This window comes from Ctenocephalides felis, unplaced genomic scaffold (genome assembly GCF_003426905.1).
Source record: "Ctenocephalides felis isolate EL2017-DRISC unplaced genomic scaffold, ASM342690v1 CF-g0.4_SCAFFOLD_01886, whole genome shotgun sequence".
Taxonomy (NCBI): domain Eukaryota; kingdom Metazoa; phylum Arthropoda; class Insecta; order Siphonaptera; family Pulicidae; genus Ctenocephalides; species Ctenocephalides felis.
In genome coordinates this window covers 117,137,919-117,158,102 of record NW_020538040.1, presented here as the reverse complement: position 1 = coordinate 117,158,102, position 20,184 = coordinate 117,137,919, and the positions used below count along the sequence as shown (strand labels likewise).

The 20,184-nt window shown below is 36.6% G+C and overlaps 2 non-coding genes across 2 annotated transcripts; both read left to right on the top strand.

The window, feature by feature from the left end:
• The first annotated feature begins 14,870 nt into the window (after window positions 1-14,870).
• Window positions 14,871-16,768, top strand: LOC113378924. The gene has a single exon (XR_003367270.1). It is a non-coding gene; the product is annotated as a small subunit ribosomal RNA (ribosomal RNA).
• A 698-nt stretch (window positions 16,769-17,466) lies between these two features.
• LOC113378987 lies at window positions 17,467-17,621 on the top strand. Its single transcript, XR_003367299.1, has one exon. It is a non-coding gene; the product is annotated as a 5.8S ribosomal RNA (ribosomal RNA).
• The last annotated feature ends 2,563 nt before the right edge of the window (window positions 17,622-20,184 follow it).

Genomic DNA, 20,184 nt, shown 5'->3' with positions numbered 1-20,184 from the left:
GAAAAAAATATTTAAAATAATAAAAGATACGTATAAAGGTATATAAATAAAAATTCAAGGTCTTTTACTGACCAATTATTGCTTTTTATTATTTTTCTGTTACACAAATATTGATAGTGTCCAACCAGAGTGTCTTTCGAGTCTTTCAATCCTTTGCCATTTCAAAATAAGAGAAGTTACGGTAAAATTTATGATAGAAAAAGTTGTGTAGCTCATTACCTTTAAAATAGTGTATTGCAAGTACTGATAAAATCAGAATTAAAAGAGTTATAATTCAATTAATCCGGTGGGTGGTGACAAAGTGCAAATTGTTTTCACTTCTGAACTTAAGATTTAAGATTAACACTTAGATTAAGATTAGCCTATTTCCGACAAACGTTTTTTTCCTCTCCATTTACTGCAATAATTTTGTTGATCGTAGGTTGAATAGAGGACATGAGAACAGGATTTGGCAAAATAATTCACTTCAAATATAAACTTAAGTAATAATGTATATAAATTTATTAGTAAGAAAAATGTAATTTAGATATTAAAATTACTAAAATCCAGTTAAAATATGGTACAAATATATAAAATTATAGACAACATTATTGAAGCCATTATTTTGGGTAGAAAAAACCAATGTGATATTGTACCTTTACCGTGAATGCTATTTACTAATTCTTTCTGAGTTTGTTATACCCTTTAAAAGACTTCAATTTTTAACACGTGTATCTTATGCTATAAATCACAAAGGCAGGCGATGATTTTTTGTGTGATACATTTGGAAAGTCAACGTTTTAGTCGTAAATAAACAAAAAATCATTCATTTTTACATCCACATCTACTGGTATGACTAAAAAATTGTATAACCCTTGACATTAAAACAAATTGAGCTATTGGAAATAAATTTGTACTATAAATTGCAGTGTTTAATTTTCAATATATAATTTTATTAAACCTATTTTAATATTTGTTAAAGTGTTAACTATGGGAATTGAAAATCATCATTTTATTTGAAGCAGTTCTACATTTACTTATATATTAATGTAAATAGTAATTTGAAAAACAATAATTATTAATTTTAACTGAACGGTAAATATTCGTACAGGATATTGAAAAATGTAGAATTTGGTACAGGACAACGTCTGTTGGGTCATCTAGTATATATATATATATATATATATATATATATATAAATATATATATATATATATATATATATTTCTAGATCTTAATATATATTTTATTTCTAGATCTTATTTGCCTAATTTAACATTGAAAATATTTATTTATTAGAGAGAATGTGGTCAAGTTCAAATTGCTGTCATATATGGAGAGATTTGATACTGCGGCGAGAGCAGCAAAGACTTTAAGGCGGCCGTACTCTCAAACCATAAATTTTACAAAAAAACGGTTTTCTAAAGAATTGTAGGAAATTTTATCTAGTTTAATTCGTACATAGATACTTTTATCGTAGAATGAACCAGAAAGGAGATATTTTGAAAAAGCTGTTTTTGACGCCATTTTTTCGATATGGCGGCAACTTGCCGTTCAAATTTGAGGTGGCAAAGTTGATTTTCGTAAAGAGCACCTCGAAATCTATAAGATTACCAATTTTCAGAATTCCCGAAGTACGTACCGGCAAAACGACCAAATGACTGGACTATACGCTTAATGATCATTTTTGTTCGCCAAATGGCATTTTTTCTACTTTTTTATTGGATCTTCAAAACCGCTAGTCCTGCCTTCTTAAAAATGTAATCAGTTTGGCATTTTTTGCCCTGTATCTTCGAAACGACTTGTCCTGCCTTTACCAATAATCAGCACGTCTTACCTTCAACACAAATCGAATATTTTATGAATTTTTCAAGTTGGTTGATACGTGTTCATAAAATCGTTGACCAAATCGTTTGCCAAAATGTTCAGATATCTTTAAAACGTAAATACATATAAAATTTTTCATTTTCGATTTTGTTGCGATTACTATAACTGTGAATGAGATTGATTTTCAATCAAATAAACAAACACTTCAGCAAAAATGGTTTGTTCTCCAGCTATTAGAAAAACAATGAAATTAAATAATTATCCCGAAGCAGTTTGTTTTTTTTCCAAACAATTTGATTAGCAAACATTTTATGTTTTTACGATCATTCAAGTAATTCTGAAAGGAAAATGAAAATTTAATGAATTTTTATAATTAATCATTTATCGTAGTTCCATAAAATTTATGTTAGATGAGACTATAATTTTTATCTCTATATGAAGTTTTTTTATAAAAGATTTTTACAATAAATTACGAAGAAACGATACGGCCGATCTTTACGAAAAACTATTCAGCACGATCGCCAACTAAAAACTTTCGAACAGTTTTTAATTTTCAAAATTGGTTCAGAAATGTCTAAATGTCGTTTTTTTAAGAATCTTTAATTTTTTGTCGACGGAATCGAATTGGATCAACCAATTTAAATGATTTAAAAAACATTCGATTCGTATTGGTAAACTGTCAAAGACAGGTTAAGCGATTTCGGAGAGGCAAAAAAAGTTTAAACGGTTATCAATGTTTTTAAAGAACTTATCATCCCAATAGAATGCTTTAAAAAATATATTATTTGTGTTGACGGTGTGCAACAATGATTAGTTTCAAATTAAGAGTTTTTGTTATTATCTCATTGTTATTAATCATTGATCAATTTTTATTTTATTATACATATATATATATATATATATATATATATAAATATATATATATAAATATATATATATATATATAATTTATTATATATATATATATATATATATATAAAATGGAGCTCTCGATAAAATGATTCCGTAAAACTCAAAAACCGATTTGGCGAGTCTTAGTCTTGAAAAATTCGTGCCAATCCAGAGATGGTCGGAAAGGTGAGATATTATTTCAAAATAGCGTAAAAACTTTACATTTTTAATTTGAAAATTTTTGTAGAAGCGTAATTTAAATAAAATAATGGACGGTGGCTAATGCGTGAAATGTCAAACATTTTTGACAGATGATGTTCAATTACGTTTAATAGGAAGTTATACGTAAATATTATTTAATTATGACCAAAATGCAGTAAGAAGTTTTGTTTGTAGTTTTACTTATATACAAAAACGTTATTAAACGGGCCGCAAGTGTTGATAGAAACTGAAAATATAATTTTTTTTTGTTAATATAAAAATGCATTTTTTGACTTTGTGGCACTCTTTTTTTGCAAATCATATTTTTCTCAAACACGGTGCTCTGAAAAATTTCATTTGTATCATTAAATATACTCATTGGTATTTATAAAACATTTTCTAGGTTATATTATTTTTCATTTATGTTATTTAAATTCAGAACCTAAATTTTGTTGAAAGGGGCATTTTGCCGAATAAAATTTTCCCAGTTTTAATTTCCCACAATTTATTGAAAAATAGATGGTTTTATATGAAGATCCGGGGTTAAAATGGTCCAGCACCGATGTGTCAAAAACCAGTAAAGTTAAGCATTGTTTAACAAAAGTATTTGAAAGTAGAGGTAAAAATATATATAACCAGCTATAACCTTGATTCTCATGACTTTGCTATCGGGGAATAAACGGCAATCTTTGAAAATCCATAATAAAAGTATTATCTTCCGTTGGTAGTTTTTAAGCATTAGTTAAAAATGTAATTATTTTGTAAAATACCTTTAAAATTAAAATAAGACATCAAACCTGTTTGCCACCAGGCCGTTCCAAGTTACTCTGCCTATAGGGTAAAAAGGTATAGATAACAAATTTTTGAAAGACAGCATAAAGGCACATTTCTACAATGATGAAGTAACTGGCAGTTTTACTGCACATAGTCAGATAATTGTTTGTTTGAAATGTGTTATTTGTGGTGATATGATTGTTTTGGTTTTCACAGGTATAAACTACCTGCTCAATTTCAAATTGGACCTCTGTGCTTCGCCCTGCTAATATATACTTTTTATTAAATTTATTTAAATTCATCGAATGTAATTTGAAACTTTTCAAAAAGCAGATCAAAGAAGAAATACCTAATTCATTTTCTATCTCTCCTCGAGAAATTTGAAAATTTTTTTAACAGTATTCCTACCGGGACCGGTCAAATGACCGTTTTTGATTTTTCGATTAGTATTTTTCATATCAAACGTAATTGAATCGTTATCAAACTTTATGACTTTTCCCAATATGTAAGTATGATACATTTTTCAATGTTAATTTGTTTATTCAATTTCTATTTTTGGAAAAAAAATTGTATACTGTCTTACCTACCGCGACCGGTCATTTGACCGGTAGTACGAAAGACGAAGTTCGGACAGGATTTTTTGTAGTAATTGTTAAGAATATTATCTAACTTACAAGAAAATGTAAATTCAGAAGAATTTAGACTAGTAAAAACTGTCTTCTGCAAATTTATATGCATTTTTTTTTCGATTCTGTATGCACGCTTCGCAAATGAGGCAAGGAGTATAAATATTGCATTTCTACGGTATAAAAATTCGGTTTTCTTATTTTTGCTCAATGTCTATGTGTAGACAGATTTTTACGAAGGAATTCAAACAACAAATTGATAGGTTTTGTTTTGAATCAAAAGGTTGATTCAACTACATTGACAGCAATCAAAATTGTTGTAAAAGACCACGTATTACTATCGACAAACATATATTTTTAATAAAGGTAAGGTGTAAATTTATTCAACACATGTTCAATAGTGTTCAGAAAAACGTATAAATATTAGTAACCGTTCAATATACGATGTAAATATAATTATGCCCAGCAAATCGCACAAATGGGGTGTGAAATTTTGGTAACCATCCAGTATACGTAGCAAACTGAGAATTTCTTTGATGATTTATAACTGATGAAACCGTATTATCAAAATCGCTATTATGACGTAAAAAATATATAACGTTTTCACCATCCTACATATAGTTAAACTTTTAGTAAAAAAACTGATGGTAGGTACAATTGAAGCAATATAACTGCTATAAATACTGGCAGAACTGAAAATCAAGGACTTCAACACTCAAATAATACTTATATTTTTGGAAGATAAGAAGAATTTCACTTTTCTAATTTTCACTTACCTACACATATGTTGAAAAAATTACACTAATACGTGAGTTAATTCAATTGGTATTAGCGTCGGGACTGGTGTAGGTGTCATTCATAAAATAGTGAGAAATTATTCGGTAAAATATGAATTTTAGAGAGAATTCATCAAGGATTTACATTATTTTGGATTTGTTCAGGATAAATCGATTGTTGTCACATAAAGAAATTACGGGAGGACAATGTACAAGGCAGAAACTTTCTATTCCAATTAATGTGCAGTATATTTGCGACAAGAATTCAGAAAAAAATCAATTAAGTACAAGTACGCAACAGATTCCCTAAAAGAAAATATTCTAGATAATGCTTTAAAAAGATGATAGGGCGAACAAATCAGCCAAAAACGCAAAAAATGCGTGTGCATAAAATACACTCTAAGAAAAAAATTCGTGAAAAATTGGATGAAACAGTATAAAATGTAGATTTTGCATTCTAAAATAAAAGAAATATATTGTATTTGTATTTATAAACTAGCATTAACTCTTCATTCAATACTGAAAAATAACGATTTTGCATGACCGGTCATTTGACCGGTCGCGGTAGGAATAGCAAACATGAAATGTCGGTAGAAATAGTGTTAAGGTCAGTAGTATTATTTACAATTATACACAAAATCCATAATCCAAAAAAAATCTGAAAAACTTGAAACGTAATCAATAAGTCGAAAGACCAAAAAAGACTTGGATTGGATTATACCATGTTTTCTATAGAAAGTGTATAAAACTTCCCGTTTGATTGTATTGACAAAATATAGACAAACTAATGGGGTTTATTGTGTTTATAATACCTCATTGTATATAGCATTCAAACAAAACATTCTTATACATTAAAAGTATAGTTTTTTTTTATTCTCTAGAAATTGTATTAAATATACCTTACTTAGAAAAACAACGTTTGCCGGGTCAGCTAGGATATATATATATATATATATATATATATATATATATATATATATTGTGACGGTTTAAACAGGTTGATGGACCCTTTCTCAGGGATTGCAACGACTACCAAATATTATATCTTAGCGTTGCATCGCCCTTACGAAAGAGTTACACCAACTCCTTAATCCGTCTTCTATAAAGACCCTGTAATTACCTGTGGAAACTAAACCAACTAACTACGCAAATGAAACAGAATGTACAATTGTCCTTATTTAATACTACTTCAATATTACAGGCGTGATGGCATGACAGTACCTACGTACTGTCATGTCCTCTGCCTAAACTATAACGTACTGATAAATCTTGATTGATTACTAACGGAGTATTGGATAACTTAACGGACATAACGGAACTAACGTAACGGAATATACTAACGGAGAAAATAGCTAATACATAATACATCTGACCTTTGCTGGAACGGGTTCTCCTCTCCTGGCACAACACACACACCACTATACACAAAGCGGGTCCAGAGACTTGTGCCTGGACCCGACCGAACTCCTCGGAGGATGTTACATTTCCTAATGATCATTTCAACCCTCGACTTAGACCTTATATTGCAGGAACCCTAGTAGAAGTAGGTGAGGGAGTTCATTTGCACTGAGGGCTATGCAATCCTTTGACGACAATACCAATTGTTGTTACACGCCCCCCTGTCACACTAGAGCCACCCTCGGCTCTTAAATACAAAGTTAAAATTTTGCCTTCTTTCGGGTATTCCGGGTTATTCCGGTGTCCTTAGGAACCTGTTTTGCCCCTTGGTCCTCGTCTTTGGGTTGGCTGGTTTAAATGAGTTTGCTCAAGTGTGAGCCTTGGCTACTGGACGATCATTGTGGTTGTGGTTGTGTGCTGGCCATGTTTAGGTGTTGTGGTTTCGGTCAGATATTCCTAGAATCCTTATAAGCTATTCCTCCTTTGTTTACAAACACAAAACACGTAGCAGCTAGTAAACATGAACTCATATATACAGGTCTGATAAAATATACACAAACATCATTAATACAAAAAAAAAACTTAATAAATCCGTTTGCTTAAAACTAAATTAAACTATTTGGTTATTAAAAAAATCGTGTCAAGAAAAACTGTGCATAGTAAATTTAAAACAGAAAGGCTAGACTTAGAAAAAAAAGTTATATATAAAAAAACAGACTAACAAAAGACAAAACGTAGTGATAAAATATTCGAAGTACAATCGTTTTTCGTACAGTTTTTTTGTAACACGTTTTCTTGAGACGCAAACTTATCTTATGTGCGTGTGCTGTCACTTATTTTCTTGGTTGTAGTATTAGATTTAATAGAATAACCGTAGCCCGAATTATAGCCGATGTGGACAATCATTTACTGCGTAACGCGCGGACAAAAACTAATTTGACGATAAACAAGGAACAATATATATATATATATATATATATATATATATATATATATATCAATTTATAAAATTCAATTATTTAAATAGCTAGTTTACTTTAACGAACGCGACATTTACCGTAATTCAGCATCTACTGGTGTGATTGCCCCCCAAATACAAGACCACAGATGGGGGCTAGGATCTAGTTTTCCTTCTTGCTCCCCCCGCAGCGCCCCATACCATAATAACACTAGACCGACCGCTTATGCCCACCCAAAAACAAATGGCACTTACAATCACCTGTGTAAGCGGGACACACCCGGAGTTTCCCAGCCCGGCACAAGAGCCCTCCAAGGTTGTCTTCTTCGCGGGGAGATGGCAACGTGCGACCTATAGCGCCATTTAGGTCTCACTGAAGGTACCTTCACAAATAATCCAATAATTTCATACAATAATTGTCACATATATTCAGCGGCTGCGGGTTTGATTAAGAGCGGTTTCCCCGATTGAAAACAGCAGACTTATATTTATACTATGTTGCGACTCTCCACAAACAAAAATCCCGATATAACTTCCCTGCACCATGACAACTAAATATCCCAACATATTCTAAAACTTCATTCTACAACCTATCTAAGGGAAGGGGAGGTGAATCTTAAGTCTAAACTAATATTATTTTATTTAAAAAAAAAGTAAATGATTTTTTTTTTCAATCATATATTTCTACGCCGAAAAGAATCTTTTGCTCCAATCATAATGAATCGTGTCGTTTAAATCTAATTACTTATGAAACGAGTCCGGTCGTTTCATGCTGAAGCGTCACCACTTGCCCCGGCCGCTCGGACTAAAGCTTCGTCTACCGACGGTCGAGCTGTTTACCGCATATTCATATAAAAAAATAGAGAAAAGAAGTAATGTTGAGAAAAAATAATTAAAAAGAGTGATAAAGGCTACGACACGATCCTTCGATTTATATATTTGTTTATACAAACATACCTATTCTTGATTCTTCATCAAGTTCTTCCTATCTCTCATAACCCATTCATGTTTCTCTCAATTAATCCGTTCTTCCTTCATTATTTTTATTTGCCATATCGGATTCCTTAATCGCGATTGGGCGGTCAAAAACACGAGCCAATAACTATTGACGAGACAAAATTAAAGTATATTTGATAAAAATAAAATCGTATTTTGTCCATATAAAAGGGCGTACAAAAATTAAACAAAACGCCGACGGTATAAACACGGTAATACACTACTAATGTTCGTTTGGTTTGTTTTACGGTAACATTATCAATGAACAAAAAAACATACGATGAAAATAATAGTTTATATCCAATCTTCTGAAAATGTTAACAGTCCGGCAAACAATACAAGAGCGTGCCTTAATCCATAGAAATAAATTAGAGACCCACCCAAACCCAATAGTTGCAGACATCTTACTACCACATGACAATAGAAGACTGAAAAGGATATGGCCATTCGATTTTATGTAAACTAAGTAAGATATATCACTGGATTATCTTATATAATATCATACTTATTTAAATGTACAGTTTAGCTCATAGAAATTATTTTTGTATTTCTGATTGCTGAAATAAAGTGAAATAAAAAAAATCCAATCCTAATCATTATCATACTTAACAGATATAAAACTATTATATAATAACACTTAAACAATAGGGCCACCAAAACACATTTAACTTATCGACTAAACATTTTGCCCTCTATACTCTCAATACCATGTAACTTGAAACAAATTCTATAAACTCTATCCGTAAACCAAACCAAGCATTTTGCGACGCACGGCAAAAAAAACGACACTATGATATATACATATATAAATAACATGATTCGAAAATATTAAAATGGCGAACAAAGCGGATGGTGCAATAATGATAAATAGGATACGAAAGTAAGAGTAAATATGTTACACGTATGATATATAAACTAAGTGTTATGAACTAACTAAACATTAAAGTTAGTAAAAATTAGACAAACGTGAAGAAGAACAAAAACTACTTGATCGGGAAAAAAAGACGGCGAAGAAAAGTGTCACTGGCCCCTCTAGCTGTATGACGCACACAACTAGAGCGTTTATCCAACCGTCAGGTACAGTTCCGTACTTGGCAAGACCGAGTGAAACCCTTACCAGTGTCCCTGCGCCTAGTGTTAGAACAAAATATCGAGTACTGAGTAAATATCGATACTTTGCGGTCGATAGTGAGTACTTTTGCTATCGATTTTTTAGCTCGATCTATTTGCCAATATCGATTCTTTTCGTCGAAAATATATTAGTATAATATAATATAATATATATATATATATATATATATATATATATATATATATATATATATATATATATATATATATATATATATATATATATTAGGTTGTCAAATATCTCCCTTCCGCTTTTTTGCTCTTGATTTATAATACAAAAAGGCGAAAGGGAGATATTTGACAACCTATAATATATATATATATATATATATATATATAACCTATATATAATATATATATATAACCTATATATATATATATATATATATATATATATATATATATATATATATTAGAGTGGGCCAATTTTTTGCATATTGAGGCACCTCGCTAATTTAACTTTTTACATCATTTGAAACAATATTGTAAAAAAAAGCATAACCCGCAAATGAATTTAAAGTCAGCGAAAAATTTCAAACATTTTTTAATTTAAAGTAAAAATTGAAAAATCTCATGAAAAATATATTATGACATATATCGAGTTATACATCATTTTATTCGTAATTTTATTCTGCATCTTTCGTACGAACAAAGTTTTTTTGTATCTTTTACGGTTTAGACAGTATAAGGCAATCTGTGTAGTTGTTAACTTGTCAAAATGCAAAGTGCGGCTAGGTTGGAGCAATACTCCTCACGATTCGATATTTCTCTAAAGAAAACATATAAACTATTATACATCATTAGAAAGGTCTCAAAATTCTTAGTTCTTTTTCCATACATCACAACTTCGAATTTTGCACGGTGTAGCCTACAGGCGAGTTGCCGTTATGAAAATCGGAAAATCTAGAGAAAATTATATGAACACACCTAACCATTTATATACCATTTTATTCATAATTTTATTCTGCATCTTTCGTACGAACAAAGTTTTTTCGTATCTTTTACGGTTTTCATGTTATAGAGCAATATGTGTAGATGTTAACTTGTCAAAATGCAAAGTGCGGATAGGTTAGAGCAACACTCCTCACGATTCGATATTTCTCTAAAGAAAACATATAAACTATTATACATCATTAGAAAGGTCTCAAAATTCTTAGTTCTTTTTCCATACATCACAACTTCGAATTTTGCACGGTGTAGCCTACAGGCGAGTTGCCGTCGTGAAAATTTGGAAAAATCGGAAAATCTAGAGAAAATTATATGAACACACCTAACCATTTATATACCATTTTATTCATAATTTTATTCTGCATCTTTCGTACGAACAAAGTTTTTTTGTATCTTTTACGGTTTAGACAGTATAAGGCAATCTGTGTAGTTGTTAACTTGTCAAAATGCAAAGTGCGGATAGGTTGGAGCAACACTCCTCACGATTCGATATTTCTCTAAAGAAAACATATAAACTATTATACATCATTAGAAAGGTCTCAAAATTCTTAGTTCTTTTTCCATACATCACAACTTCGAATTTTGCACGGTGTAGCCTACAGGCGAGTTGCCGTCGTGAAAATTTGGAAAAATCGGAAAATCTAGAGAAAATTATATGAACACACCTAACCATTTATATACCATTTTATTCGTAATTTTATTCTGCATCTTTCGTACGAACAAAGTTTTTTTGTATCTTTTACGGTTTAGACAGTATAAGGCAATCTGTGTAGTTGTTAACTTGTCAAAATGCAAAGTGCGGCTAGGTTGGAGCAATACTCCTCACGATTCGATATTTCTCTAAAGAAAACATATAAACTATTATACATCATTAGAAAGGTCTCAAAATTCTTAGTTCTTTTTCCATACATCACAACTTCGAATTTTGCACGGTGTGGCCTACAGGCGAGTTGCCGTTATGAAAATCGGAAAATCTAGAGAAAATTATATGAACACACCTAACCATTTATATACCATTTTATTCGTAATTTTATTCTGCATCTTTCGTACGAACAAAGTTTTTTTGTATCTTTTACGGTTTAGACAGTATAAGGCAATCTGTGTAGTTGTTAACTTGTCAAAATGCAAAGTGCGGCTAGGTTGGAGCAATACTCCTCACGATTCGATATTTCTCTAAAGAAAACATATAAACTATTATACATCATTAGAAAGGTCTCAAAATTCTTAGTTCTTTTTCCATACATCACAACTTCGAATTTTGCACGGTGTAGCCTACAGGCGAGTTGCCGTCGTGAAAATTTGGAAAAATCGGAAAATCTAGAGAAAATTATATGAACACACCTAACCATTTATATACCATTTTATTCGTAATTTTATTCTGCATCTTTCGTACGAACAAAGTTTTTTTGTATCTTTTACGGTTTAGACAGTATAAGGCAATCTGTGTAGTTGTTAACTTGTCAAAATGCAAAGTGCGGCTAGGTTGGAGCAATACTCCTCACGATTCGATATTTCTCTAAAGAAAACATATAAACTATTATACATCATTAGAAAGGTCTCAAAATTCTTAGTTCTTTTTCCATACATCACAACTTCGAATTTTGCACGGTGTGGCCTACAGGCGAGTTGCCGTTATGAAAATCGGAAAATCTAGAGAAAATTATATGAACACACCTAACCATTTATATACCATTTTATTCATAATTTTATTCTGCATCTTTCGTACGAACAAAGTTTTTTCGTATCTTTTACGGTTTTCATGTTATAGAGCAATATGTGTAGATGTTAACTTGTCAAAATGCAAAGTGCGGATAGGTTGGAGCAATACTCCTCACGATTCGATATTTCTCTAAAGAAAACATATAAACTATTATACATCATTAGAAAGGTCTCAAAATTCTTAGTTCTTTTTCCATACATCACAACTTCGAATTTTGCACGGTGTAGCCTACAGGCGAGTTGCCGTCGTGAAAATTTGGAAAAATCGGAAAATCTAGAGAAAATTATATGAACACACCTAACCATTTATATACCATTTTATTCGTAATTTTATTCTGCATCTTTCGTACGAACAAAGTTTTTTTGTATCTTTTACGGTTTAAGAGAAAATCGAGGAAAACTGGTTTGAACATTTATTGTAAAATTAGAAAATTTAAACAAATAATTATAAAAAATAATATAACTATATATAAATTCGTTTTATATTCATTGAGATCTATAAAAATCAATAAATACATAATTTTATACAAAAGTTTAAAAAAAAAACAAAAAACACCTAAAAACTCAATAATTAACTATAATTCATATTGTCCATATATATAAAACTGTTTGAACATCTAACAAAATTTTCGACAAAAATTTTTCTATCATAAGGGTTCACAGTTCGAAATTTTCCCAGACTTTTGTCTTGACGATTCACACCGTAAGCGCGAGCAGGCCCTCGCCGCAGGTCAAATGCACATCGCTTGGGACTCAGTCAAATACCTACGCTGTGGCCGCGCGCCTTATATAGGGGAATAGGTCGTGTCGAGTGCGATGCGAGCAAGCTCAGGCTAAAGTACGCTATGTTGTTCGGGCGGGTACGGATATCATTCCCCGGTGTAGTTTTTACATCATATTCGATACTTTTAGTCTGTCAATGATATATTAGCGTAACTTTTAATAATGTTGTGAGCCACATCTAGAATTATATACCCCGTATATATTCGGATGCTGGTTTGCGGCTATAGATAACTGGTGGTAGGATCATTCGTTTTTAAACGTTCGATCAGAGAGAGTTGAAATTATTTGGGTCTGCGGACCGCAAATATGAAATCTATATATTTTAATAATATAGAATTTTACAAATTGACTACGGTCAAATATATGTGAATATAGCAGAACTAGCAAAGCTTCTCGCAGCGATGGTCTTTCGTTTTATGAACGTTTGATCGGAGCGAGTTGAAATTATTTGGGTCTGCGGACCGCAAATATAAAATCTATATATTTTAATAATATAGGATTTTACAAATGGACTAAAGTCAAATAGATGGGTGGTGCAGCAGAACTGACGAAGCTTCTCGCACCGAGGATCATTCATTTATGAACGTTCGATCGGTGCGAGTTAAAATTATTTGGGTCTGCTGACCACAAATATGAAATCTTGTGATTACTCGACAAATTATTGCTGTAATCAAGTGCGCTCCTATAGTATAATATACTGTGGGCAAAAGCTTCTGGCAATGATCATTCGTTTCATTAACGTTTGACCGGAGCTAGTCGCAAAATATTGCGCAGTGTGCAAAAGCAGCGTGACGCAGTTTACAACCGCTTAGCGCTCTTATGCATTGTGTGAGAGCACTGCCATGTATATCTGCTCGGTATCGCCAGATGCCTGAGCGAATGACGAAGTTCGTTGTGAAAACGGCGTTCTTTTTGAATATTATACTTTAAACGCATAGCTCAATCAATTCTTTGGGCGCTAGATGAAAGTCTAGTGTTTTAAAGTCGATTGTAGTAAACGCTTGCGTTAGTATTCTATATACTCTGCACATTTTATTCAAATTGTGCGAATTTGAACATTCGCTTCATTGCGTTGTTTTAAGAAAATGAAAAATCAGCGAAAGCAGATTTTTCAATCTCACACACAGTGAAATATTCATATTTCAATTTTAAAGCGAGGACGTTTGTTTTTGGACCACAACGTGCTCTAAAATTGCTAAAGTGGTTGCGCGTCCTAGAGAATTTATTTTCTTGCGACCCGCCATATAGCCTGTCCAGACCATCGCGGTGATGGTTCGCACGGTAACCCGAGGCGACCCGTCGCTGCAGGTCAAACTGTCGTAGACCGTGTCTAGAATAATATACGCCGTATATGTTCGGATGTCGGTTTACGGCCGGGTTCTGGACCTTATTTATAAGTGTTCAACCATACTGTACAGCATATCCGCGGGCATGTGTCGTTGACGCAAAGACTCTTATGCGGAAAATAAAATATACAAATGCAATCAACTCAATACTCTCCGAGCGAGAATAAAAGTTAGTTATAACGATGAATTCTTATAATGAATTCGCCCCGACGTTTTCAATCTAACGAAGGGTAAAGAGACTGTTTGAAATTAACTGGGTCTGCGGACCGCAAATTTCATGTACGGACCGCCGTTTCGACGGTTGTTAAAGGTCTAGCCTCTGTGTAAGCGCAGAATATATAAAATATCAAGTCGCGATGTAAACTGTTCGTCATGTCCAGGGAATATCGTACGACTCAGATATATATATGTAAGAAAATTCGTTGTTTAGAAATATTCATCGAACTTTTCTATACAAAGTGTGGTCTCTCGGGTGACGCCGAGGGACATTTACGCACTATGCTATTATATATATAGCACCCTGGTTGATCCTGCCAGTAGTATATGCTTGTCTCAAAGATTAAGCCATGCATGTCTCAGTGCAAGCCACATTAAGGTGAAACCGCGAATGGCTCATTACATCAGTTATGGTTCCTTAGATCGTACCCACATTACTTGGATAACTGTGGTAATTCTAGAGCTAATACATGCAAATAGAGTTCCGACCAGAGATGGAAGGAATGCTTTTATTAGATCAAAACCAATCGGTGGCGGGCTTGCCTTGCTCACCGTTTGACTTGGTGACTCTGAATAACTTTGTGCCGATCGCACGGTCTAGTACCGGCGACGCATCTTTCAAATGTCTGCCTTATCAACTGTCGATGGTAGTTTCTGCGACTACCATGGTTGTTACGGGTAACGGGGAATCAGGGTTCGATTCCGGAGAGGGAGCCTGAGAAACGGCTACCACATCCAAGGAAGGCAGCAGGCGCGCAAATTACCCACTCCCGGCACGGGGAGGTAGTGACGAAAAATAACGATACGGGACTCATCCGAGGCCCCGTAATCGGAATGAGTACACTTTAAATCCTTTAACGAGGATCTATTAGAGGGCCAGTCTGGTGCCAGCAGCCGCGGTAATTCCAGCTCTAATAGCGTATATTAAAGTTGTTGCGGTTAAAAAGCTCGTAGTTGAATCTGTGTCCCACACTGTCGGTTCACCGCTCGCGGTGTTCAACTGGCATGTCTGTGGGACGTCCTACCGGTGGGCTTAGCCCGTAAAAAGGCGGCCCAACTCAAAATCCTACCAAGGTGCTCTTCACCGAGTGTCGAGGTGGGCCGGTACGTTTACTTTGAACAAATTAGAGTGCTTAAAGCAGGCTCATTCGCCTGAATATTGTGTGCATGGAATAATGGAATAGGACCTCGGTTCTATTTTGTTGGTTTTCGGAATTCCGAGGTAATGATTAATAGGGACAACTGGGGGCATTCGTATTGCGACGTTAGAGGTGAAATTCTTGGATCGTCGCAAGACGGACAGAAGCGAAAGCATTTGCCAAATGTGTTTTCATCAATCAAGAACGAAAGTTAGAGGTTCGAAGGCGATCAGATACCGCCCTAGTTCTAACCATAAACGATGCCAGCTAGCGATCCGCCGAAGTTCCTCCGATGACTCGGCGGGCAGCTTCCGGGAAACCAAAGCTTTTGGGTTCCGGGGGAAGTATGGTTGCAAAGCTGAAACTTAAAGGAATTGACGGAAGGGCACTACAAGGAGTGGAGCCTGCGGCTTAATTTGACTCAACACGGGAAACCTCACCAGGTCCAGACACCGGAAGGATTGACAGATTGAGATTTTGCCGTTCTTAGTTGGTGGAGTGATTTGTCTGGTTAATTCTGATAACGAACGAGACTCTAGCCTGCTAAATAGACGTACTTTCTGGTATCGCAAAGACCCTCCGCTTCGGCTTCGGTCGTTGTTGGTTGTGGTTCTCACTACCGGCGTACAAATATATCTTCTTAGAGGGACAGGCGACATTTAGTCGCACGAAATTGAGCAATAACAGGTCTGTGATGCCCTTAGATGTTCTGGGCCGCACGCGCGCTACACTGAAGAGATCAGCAGGTTTTCCTTGGCCGAAAGGTCCGGGTAATCCGTTGAAGCCTCTTCGTGCTAGGGATTGGGGCTTGCAATTCTTCCCCATGAACGAGGAATTCCTAGTAAGCGCGAGTCATAAGCTTGCGTTGATTATGTCCCTGCCCTTTGTACACACCGCCCGTCGCTACTACCGATTGAATTATTTAGTGAGGTCTTCGGACCGGTGCGCGGCAGCGTTTCGACATTGCCGATGTTGCTGGGAAGATAACCAAACTTGATTATTTAGAGGAAGTAAAAGTCGTAACAAGGTTTCCGTAGGTGAACCTGCGGAAGGATCATTAACGTACATTTACTATTAAGTGAATGAAACGTGTGCTATATGTCGCAATATAATGTTGCAGACTAAATGTTGTGCGCTCCCATAGTATAATATACTGTGGGCAAAAGCCTCTGGCAATGATCATTCGTTTCATTAACGTTTGACCGGAGCTAGTCGCAAAATATTGCGCAGTGTGCAAAAGCAGCGTGACGCAGTTTACAACCGCTTAGCGCTCTTATGCATTGTGTGAGAGCACTGCCATGTATATCTGCTCGGTATCGCCAGATGCCTGAGCGAATGACGAAGTTCGTTGTGAAAACGGCGTTCTTTTTGAATATTATACTTTAAACGCATAGCTCAATCAATTCTTTGGGCGCTAGATGAAAGTCTAGTGTTTTAAAGTCGATTGTAGTAAACGCTTGCGTTAGTATTCTATATACTCTGCACATTTTATTCAAATTGTGCGAATTTGAACATTCGCTTCATTGCGTTGTTTTAAGAAAATGAAAAATCAGCGAAAGCAGATTTTTCAATCTCACACACAGTGAAATATTCATATTTCAATTTTGAAACGAGATTTTGTATCTCGGACCGAAACGCGAAAGCTTTACGGTGTACTAATTGTAACCATAATAATCATACTAGTTTCAGAATCGCCCGAGTTATCTTAAACGATTTCGAGGGGATCACGATCGAAACATGTATAAATATATATAAAATCACCCTGAACGGTGGATCACTTGGCTCGTGGGTCGATGAAGAACGCAGCTAATTGCGCGTCGACATGTGAACTGCAGGATACATGAACATTGACATTTCGAACGCACATTGCGGTCCTCGGATACTGTTCCCGGACCACCTCTGGCTGAGAGTCGTATAACATTACCAGACTGCCGCTTGCTTTAAACGGCTTGCCGGCGAATGATGGAGTTTCGCGTAAATGCGTGCTCTTAAATAATTCACTCAACGTGTGAGCCAGTCCACTTTGCAACATCGGACATTACCGTTCGTTGACGTTCTGTGGGATTACGGCGGGTTGTGTGTCCTAGAGATTTTATATTCTTGCGACCCTCCCGATAAACCGGAAACCCAACTCTTCGAAATGCGGTTTCGTTCCGGCAAATTTGGACGATTCAAAGGTTCCTCGTCGATTTTGTGTGCGCTTGCTTACTAACGTTTGCGAGCACATCATAATCATAATACGACCTCAGAGCAGATGAGATTACCCGCTGAATTTAAGCATATTACTAAGCGGTGGAAAAGAAACTAACTAGGATTCCCTTAGTAGCGGCGAGCGAACAGGGAAGAGCCCAGCACTAAATCCCGCGGCCGGAGACGGACGCTGGGAAATGTAGTGTTAGGGAGGATCCGATTATCTCGGTGCGTTGCGGCGAGTTCAAGTCCATCTTGAATGGGGCCATTTACCCATAGAGGGTGCCAGGCCCGTAGCGACCGTTGCGCGTATCGAGAGGATCTCTCCTCAGAGTCGAGTTGCTTGAGAGTGCAGCTCTAAGTGGGTGGTAAACTCCATCTAAGGCTAAATATGACCACGAGACCGATAGCGAACAAGTACCGTGAGGGAAAGTTGAAAAGAACTTTGAAGAGAGAGTTCAAGAGTACGTGAAACCGTTCAGGGGTAAACCTGAGAAACCCGAAAGATCGAAAGGAGAGATTCAATGTTATCATTGTCTTCCATTTATTGGCGTGCGATTGACCGGGATTCGTCCTGCGATACGCCGTCGGTTTATGCGTTAGGCGGCGATGGCATGCACTTCTCTCTCAGTAGGACGTCGCGACCCGTTTGGTGTCGATCTACGACCGCGGCGGTAGCCTGTCACGAATTTATTCGCGCCAGACCCCGCGTGCTCCGGCCGACTGCCAGACGGTATAAATGATATGGTATAGGGTCGCTTTTAAGCGTTCGGCCGGTTGCAAGCACGGACGGTTATTGGCCGTCGGACCTAGTCCGGCATCGATGCCGCCTCGAGCTGTTAGCTACCGTGTTCTCGAACGGACTCTATTACCGGTCAGCGATGCTATTGCTTTGGGTACTTTCAGGACCCGTCTTGAAACACGGACCAAGGAGTCTAGCATGTGCGCGAGTCATTGGGAAATACAAAACCTAAAGGCGCAATGAAAGTAAAGGTTCGCTTAAGTGAACTGAGGGATGACGGACCGCATCTACGGATGCGTGCTCGCAATCCCGGGGCGTCTCACTCTCATTGCGAGAAGAGGCGCACCCAGAGCGTACACGCTGGGACCCGAAAGATGGTGAACTATGCCATATAAAGTTTGTTTTGAAACCCTGGTGAGTAGGAGGGTCGCGGTGGTGTTGCGCAGAAGGGTTTGGGGTAACCTGCCTGGAGCCGCCATCGGTGCAGATCTTGGTGGTATAGGCAATACTCCAGCGAGGCCCTGGAGGACTGACGTGGAGAAAGGTTTTTCGTTGACCAGCCGTTGCACACGAGCAGTCGATCCTAAGCCCCAGGAGAAATCCTATGTTGATGTCGGTGTATTTTATTTTGAATAAAATTTCACACCCATCGGGCGAAAGGGAATCCGGTTCCTATTCCGGAACCCGGCAGCGGAACCGTTTACAAGTCGGGCCCTCGCAAGAGAGTTCGTCGGGGTAACCCAAAATGACCTGGAGACGCCGTCGGGAATACGGGAAGAGTTTTCTTTTCTGTATGAGCGTTCGAGTTCCCTGGAATCCTCTAGAAGGGAGATAGGGTTTGGAACGCGAAGAGCACCGCAGTTGTGGCGGTGTCCGTATCTTCCCCTCGGACCTTGAAATCCAGGAGAGGGCCACGGTAGGTGTCGCGCCGGTTCGTACCCATATCCGCAGCAGGTCTCCAAGGTGAAGAGCCTCTAGTCGATAGATAATGTAGGTAAGGGAAGTCGGCAAATTGGATCCGTAACTTCGGGATAAGGATTGGCTCTGAGGATCGGGGCGTGCCGGGCTTGGTTGGGAAGCGGGCGTAGGCCGATGTGCCGGGCCTGGGCAAGGTGAAATTGTCCTTGTGACTTAGATCCGAGCTCGGTCCCGTGTCTAGGCCCCCCGCGGATCTTTCTTGCTGCGAGGTTTCTGTGCCGGCTTCGGTCGGTCAGTCGTACTCTTCGGCCGCCATTCAACGGTCAGCTCAGAACTGGCACGGACTAGGGGAATCCGACTGTCTAATTAAAACAAAGCATTGCGATGGCCCTAGCGGGTGTTGACGCAATGTGATTTCTGCCCAGTGCTCTGAAGTCAACGTGAAGAAATTCAAGCAAGCGCGGGTAAACGGCGGGAGTAACTATGACTCTCTTAAGGTAGCAAATGCCTCGTCTCTAACTAGTGACGCGCATGAATGGATTAACGAGATTCCCACTGTCCCTATCTACCTGCCCGGGTAAAGGAGGAAGGTTGTGGGGCAAGAACATCTTTGATCCCCACATAAA